This window comes from Delphinapterus leucas, chromosome 3 (genome assembly GCF_059928025.1).
Source record: "Delphinapterus leucas isolate spDelLeu-1000000601 "Yukka" chromosome 3, BTC_Dleu_Yukka2, whole genome shotgun sequence".
In the NCBI taxonomy this organism is placed as follows: domain Eukaryota; kingdom Metazoa; phylum Chordata; class Mammalia; order Artiodactyla; family Monodontidae; genus Delphinapterus; species Delphinapterus leucas.
The window spans coordinates 113,210,909-113,217,312 of record NC_143131.1 but is presented as its reverse complement, the minus strand read 5'-3'; the positions used below and the strand labels follow the sequence as shown (position 1 = coordinate 113,217,312).

The 6,404-nt window shown below is 50.5% G+C and overlaps 1 long non-coding RNA gene and 1 pseudogene across 3 annotated transcripts in view; one reads left to right on the top strand and one right to left on the bottom strand.

Moving 5' to 3' along the window:
* The window catches only part of LOC149749644 (ADP-ribosylation factor-like protein 2-binding protein pseudogene), a 98,495-nt pseudogene that overhangs the window by 62,680 nt on the left and 29,411 nt on the right, over nt 1-6,404 (bottom strand). The window contains exon 2 of the transcript XR_016392465.1: nt 4,859-5,139. The product of XR_016392465.1 is annotated as an ADP-ribosylation factor-like protein 2-binding protein pseudogene (transcript). The remainder of the gene's footprint in view (nt 1-4,858; nt 5,140-6,404) is intronic.
* Nucleotides 1-6,404, top strand: part of LOC115803316 (uncharacterized) — a 26,078-nt gene extending 19,674 nt beyond the window's left edge. For both annotated transcript variants that reach the window (XR_004023994.2, XR_016392473.1), the window contains one exon: nt 1,128-6,404. This is a non-coding gene — a long non-coding RNA (uncharacterized LOC115803316). The remainder of the gene's footprint in view (nt 1-1,127) is intronic.

Genomic DNA, 6,404 nt, shown 5'->3' with positions numbered 1-6,404 from the left:
GTATGGAAAATCTTGATTTAGATACGCTTGCCTTATGCTGAATGAACATTTCCTTCTCAAGAGAGCCAAAGCGTGTGTGTGTGTGTGTGTGTGTGTATTTATCTATGAAATCTGATCCTTTGCCTGAGAGCCTCCCATCAATTAATCATGACTGGCCATTCTGCACAAAACCTCTTCTCCCAAAGCACTTTGCACAGAGGGGCTGAGCTCTCCCACCCTGCCAGTGCTGTGGGCTTAGTTCCTACCACATGACTGGCCTGGGCAGTAGACTCACACCCATGCCTCCCACTGGACCTCCATGGGGACCAGGGAAGAAGCCAGAAAGGAGCATGGTGCCCCATTTTTAAGATAAGAAAACCTGTTCATAGGAGATGAGGTGATTGTACAAGGATGCAGATCACTCTACTGTATCATAGAGTGTACTATGTATCATAGACCCACTCTGCCCCCTGCTCTCTGCAGCTGACATAATGCCCCGTGGTGCCAACACAGACCCTGGGCTCTGTGGGAAACTGCCTCAGACACCACCCCAGCTCCTTAGGTCATAATACATCTTGCATGTCAGCTACTCCCTTGGGTAAGGAATTATTGGAACAGACACCACCCAAGCTGACGCCAGCATAAAGAGGACTCTCACAGAATCCAAATGCACAAAGTCATCCCAGGAACTGGAAGCTCATTAGGCAAACATTTTGTCTTTTGTGCTGGACTACAGGCCCTTTCCCCCTGCATTTCTAATTTCTTCCCTTTTTCACAAAACCCTTAACCATCTTTTACAAGGCCCAACATGACCGCCAGTCCTGAGTCACCATGACTCACAACTCCAGGGCCCACAACCAAAGAAGCAGAGCGTCAGGGCCTTGGGAGCACTTGGCTGGCTCAGCCTGGGTGATTGTTGGTTCTCCCAGGCTAGGCTTTCAGCCCTGGCCCATCACCTGGAACATGTACAGCATGTCAACTGGTACAAACAGGGCAGCAGGGGTTGTCGGCAGGGGAATTCCAAGGAGGGATGTAGGTAGGGAGCCAATTACAAGTGTAGGGAAAACTGTGAAAGATGTTGAAATTTAGTGGTTCTCCTGAATAACTTACCCACCTAGGTTCTTTCTGCCTTTTGTGTCTTTGACTAGGTATTTCTCAGCTCTAAAGATGGAAGTGAAGCTGTAACACCTTAATAGTAATGCAAATAATTCCTGTTCACAGTTACACAGATTGTGTCTAGTGGAAGGCAACTGACTATTGCTGTGTGGATTCTGACCAATTTTGCATCCATTTCTGAAATGATTTCAGCATTCCTTATCTGACTATCATGTGTGATAGTTTTGAGTTCTCCTTTGAATTGGTTGTAACGTTTTAGTGGTTCTCTCGTTAATTAATGAGTTAAACTAAATCTTTGACACATATTCATTTTATATCTTGGGACAGACATGAGTATATCCTCTTTTAAAATTTATTGTTAAATACAGACAAATCTTGTGTGATCATATACTCCAGAAATATTATTGATGCAGAGAAAAAAATTTAGGATACACAAGAAACTGTTAGTGTTCACCTGTGGGGAAGAGGGATGGAGAAGGCACTTACTTTTCATTTTATATCTTTTTGTACTATTTTAATTTTTAAACTATGTTAAAAGAATTTCAGTGGAGGTTGGCCAGGCAGAGGTTTAAGGGCCGTCTGTTTTCTTTTTTTATACTTTTCTCTATAAAAAAAATAATAACATTAACTTTATTTGTTATGTTGTACATATGGTTGTTTGGACTTTTCTGATTGTATATTATATATAAAAAAAACCTGATACATGTTAAAATTTAAAGGAAAAAGCAAACCAAATAGGAAAAACTACAGCTTGGCATATTGCTCCAAGCCAGCCCTGGGCAGCCAGTGGTGGTTACCATGTGCTGCCTGTCCGCAGGGAAGAGGATAAGGTTCAGGCTCCACCCACAGGCCAAAGGGTTCCAGGCACCCTCCCTCCACACACACCTTGTGTCAGGGGCTGTGCAGGTGAGGGACCTTCCTCACTGTTCAGTAGCTGTCGCATCCCCTCCCTTCTGCCTTCCTGGCAGCCCAACTCAGGGAACACTGATGGAAGATCATTCCAGAATGGGAACATTCCTTCCCCCTTCCCTTCCTCTCCTGACAGCTGAGAGGCATCCCTCCCTCCCTGGCTTGCAGCTGAAAGGGAATAATGACTGCCAAACCACTGCTTGCACAACAATGCACTTCTGAGCAGGGTACACACAATTTTTGTCAGTTGAATCCTGTCTTCCTCCTGACTTACATGATGGTCTAGATATGCTCTGGCTCCCATGCTCATGGGTGGTTCAACCACTAGTAATGGCTCCCAACACTTCATATTCTCTGTCTTCATTAACCAACCTATGAACTGGCAGATTTTTAAGTTCATGAGGATAAAACCTTCCTTCTAGGGAATTTCCCCAAGCTTGGGTATTTGTCTCTGCTGTTTTCTTAGTGTGTGTGTGGTGAGGGAGGCAACACCCACAGGCAGTGGGACCATTTCTCAGCCCCAGGAGCCTCCCCTGACCTTTGGCATGAGTGTGTGCAGTCCCTTGCATTTGGCACATCTGCACACAGGTGCCTCATTAATGAACTCTGGCCTAGGAGGACCAAGGAATAAGGCAGGCATGAGCCTCCTCTCACGTGCTGAACACCTGCAGCTAGCCTGACTAGAGCTGACCCTTCCCACACTTACCCACTAAGCGCAGAGTCAGTCACCCCTGAAATCCTGGGGCTGCTGCCCCATGCACTCCAGAACACCCTCCTACGCAGCGCACCGCTGCCGTGGCGAGGGGGGTCTTTACGCCTAGTGCCACTACTTTGGATGTGTGAGCCCAGACGCTCAATGTCGTATGACTACATCACTCTCTCCCTTAAGTCCTTCAGTGGCTCCCCATTACCTGCAGGATCAAGTCCGAGCTCCATGGCCTGGCCTTCAAGCCCCTTGCTTCACAATCTGGCCCTAGGTATACCTCTGGCACCATCTCCCTACACCATGTACCCCACTGTCTAACTACTTACTCATTCAGCCCAGGCACACTGGAGTCCAACTTCTGTGTAAGTCTAAAGGCTGTTTTCCAAGCCCTTGTATCTGCCCGAAATGCCTCATTTCAGAATTGCATTATGCAGATGCAGATGTAGGCGTGCCAGTGTCTGTTCTAATGCAGGGCCTTACCCTGGTGCTCACACCACCCCTAAGGCTGCACCTGGCTGAACACTGCACAGGTCACTTTCCAGAACGGCTCTCTCCATGGGAGCAGCTGCAGATTCCTCCCACCTCCCCAAAGCTCACTGCCATGGAGCAGAGGCAGTGGTACTAGGACACATCACAGCATCTTGCTGCCAAAGTGACAGCTACAATTATGTTTTGGCTGACAGCTAGAGATGAGAGAATGTACAAACAGCCAAGGCCTCATGGGCCTTCATGATTCAGCAGTTTGTGCTGTATGCCCAGCTGGTAGGTGAGGTGGGCCCAACCTGTCTGCCGTCCAGGCCCCCCCTTGGTGGGCAACCTGCTGGCTACAGACCTCAAGTTAATACCTGGGGCCCTCAGGTGAAGTCCTCCACTGGGCGGTGATAGTTAATGCCCCCAAGGGCCACCCCAGGCCCAGAGGAGTGGAAGAGTAGAGTGGTCAAGCCCAGGCAAGGCCCAACCCAAAAGATAGGCACTTGCTTCCTAGGCAAGCGCAGGGGCAGGCAGCGCAAAGGGCCAAGCTGCCCAGGGGTGGACTCCATCATGCTGGGCAGCCTGATGCGGGCTGTGCTTGTGAGGGACAGACGGTCTCTCTTGAGGCTCAGGGCACCACCTCCATGAGGAGCCTCAGGGCCACAGGCTATGGTGTCAGTGTAGGGGCCAAGACGCTGCAGCAAGAACAAGCACGCAGCAGCGGCAGCTCCCACTTACTGAGTCCTTCCATGTGCCAGGCACTGCGCTGACCGCTTCACATACATTCCTTCTTTTCATCTTCCCCACAACCCACTGAGGTAAGTTCTGTTATTGCCGCCACTTTACCAGGGAGGAAACTGGGTCTAAGAGAAGAATGTGATGGTGGCCACATGGCTGGCAAGTGTGCAGATGGAATTTGAGCCCAGACAGTCTGGCTCCAGAGTTCAGTTATGCCTCATTATCCTGGTTCGACCCTTTCAATCCAGTCTTGGTTGACAAAGCTAAGAGACCCCCCAGCACATTCCTCACAGAGTGTGAGTTGAGTTGGGGCCTCCAAGTATACTTTGGCCTGGAAGCCAAGATATTACCAAGGAAAATAAACAACAGCTATTTCAGGTGACAGGTACTGGGCTATGGAATTGGGGGGAAAAATTTAAAAACTACCAGGATTTCCTCATTGTACATATTTGTATGTTCGGCAGAACAAGCGTCATCAGGAAGCTGCTGTGTGGCCAGTGTTGCCCCTGGAGACAGGGGGCAGGAGCAGGAACAGTCCTTTCTCTCTGACCCACAGGCCTCCTGAGCCCAGGGCTTGCCTCTTACTCAGCCCTGACCTGGGCTCTGGCTGAGGCCCTGGGAGGGGTGGGCTCAGGGTCTTGGGGTTCTCTGAGGAGCACTGCTGCCCTTCTAAGGTCCCTTGTGAGGCAGAACCTGCCTGTCCTCGCATCCTGTCCAAAGGCATGAAGATTGGAGACAGTAGGCTTCCAAAGTGGGCGTCTGAAAGGCCAGCAGGGCTGGGACGCGGGAGCGTTTGTACTTCAAGTGGCTGCTGCCCATGAATCACCAGTATCATTCTGTGCTCTCAGCTCCACAGAGGCATCATTTCCACCCAGCCTCACATGGAGCTGGCGGCCAGAGCCTCTTAGTGGGGCTATAAATAGCATATCATCAACTCACCTCTCCTGAGCTCATCACAGGCTCCTAGGTTTACTGTGTGTCTTCCTGCTGCCTGCACGTCACCATCACTCAGATTTCCCAGGTGAGGCCTGGCTGAGAGACCCAGGGCACACTCTGGGGGCTGCAGGGTTTGGGTTCTCAGAGCTGTTCAGGGTGACAGTGAGGGCAAGGGCAGACTTTTGAAGAGCTCGGCATTTAACGTGTCATAATTATAATCTCGGGTCTCTGAGATCCTCTCCAATTAAACGCAGCAGCAAGGGACTGTCATTTCTCCAGGAGTCCTAGAAATAAAAGGCAAAGGACTCATCAAGACACACCCAGAGAAAGCCACCCGGAGTGGATAGCAACAAATGAGAGGTTTCATGCCTTCCCATGGACTTGTCTCCTAACACTGAATGAAATACTTTATGACTCTCTGGCTTCAGAAGTGAGATACACTGAATGAAATACTTTATGGCTCCTTGGCTTCAGAAGTCAGATCACATTTTTTTTAGTATTACTCAGAGCTACCATTATGGAGTGTTCCCTGCGTGCCAGGCTCTGTGCCCAGACTTGGCATACAGCATCTCATCAAGTCATCACAACAACCATATCGAGTTAACTGCTAGCGTCATTGGCTTTCTGTCAGTGAGGAGGCTGAGGCTCCCAGAGTCACAGGGACAGGGCTGCTGGATTCCAGAGCCCAATCTCTGAACCACCACACTTTCTGCCTCCTGCTGAAGACGACTGTCTGTGTGTCCATGTCCGTGTCCACACGTAGCCATGCATGTGTCCATGTGCGTGTGCAACTGGAGGGATCTGAACCGTAGTCTCCTTTGCCCAGCTTCACATACCAAGTGGGAGCCAGATGCTCGCAGTCATCTTCCCCCAAGTCCCAGGCCCCTTTGGCATCCTAAATGTCCCCTGTCGCTATCTTCTCCTACATCTGATCTTCTTCTAGGTTCTTCTGCAGGAGGGGCCCAGCCTCCATTTGGGTCTCCAGGCCCAACTTGATGGTCTTTCTCATGCCTCCCTCCCCTCAGGTCCTGAAACAGGCAGGGGTCAGGTGGGACTCCCTCTCTCCCCTTTGCCCTCCCCCCACTTCCCACCCTGAAGGCAGCCTGCCTCCAATCTGTGTCCTCCTTTGCCTCCCAGAGCCACAGTCCCGTGTTTGAGGTCTGGAGCCCTTTACTGGCATGTCTCAATAGCCTTCTAGGGCTTCCCTGGTGGCGCAGTGGTTGAGAATCCGCCTGCCAATGCAGGGGACACGGGTTCGATCCCTGGTCCGGGAAGATCCCACATGCCGCAGAGCAACTAAGGCCCATGCGCCACAACTACTGAGCCTGTGCTCTAGAGCCCGTGAGCCACAACTACTGAGCCCACGTGCCACAACTACAGAAGCCCACACACCTGGAGCCCATGCTCCACAACTAGAGAAGCCACCGCAATGAGAAGCCCACACATTGCAACGGAGAGTAGCCCCTGCTCGCTGCAACTAGAGAAAGCCCGCGTGCAGCAACGAAGATACAACACAGCCAAAAATAAATAAATTAAATTAAAATTAAAA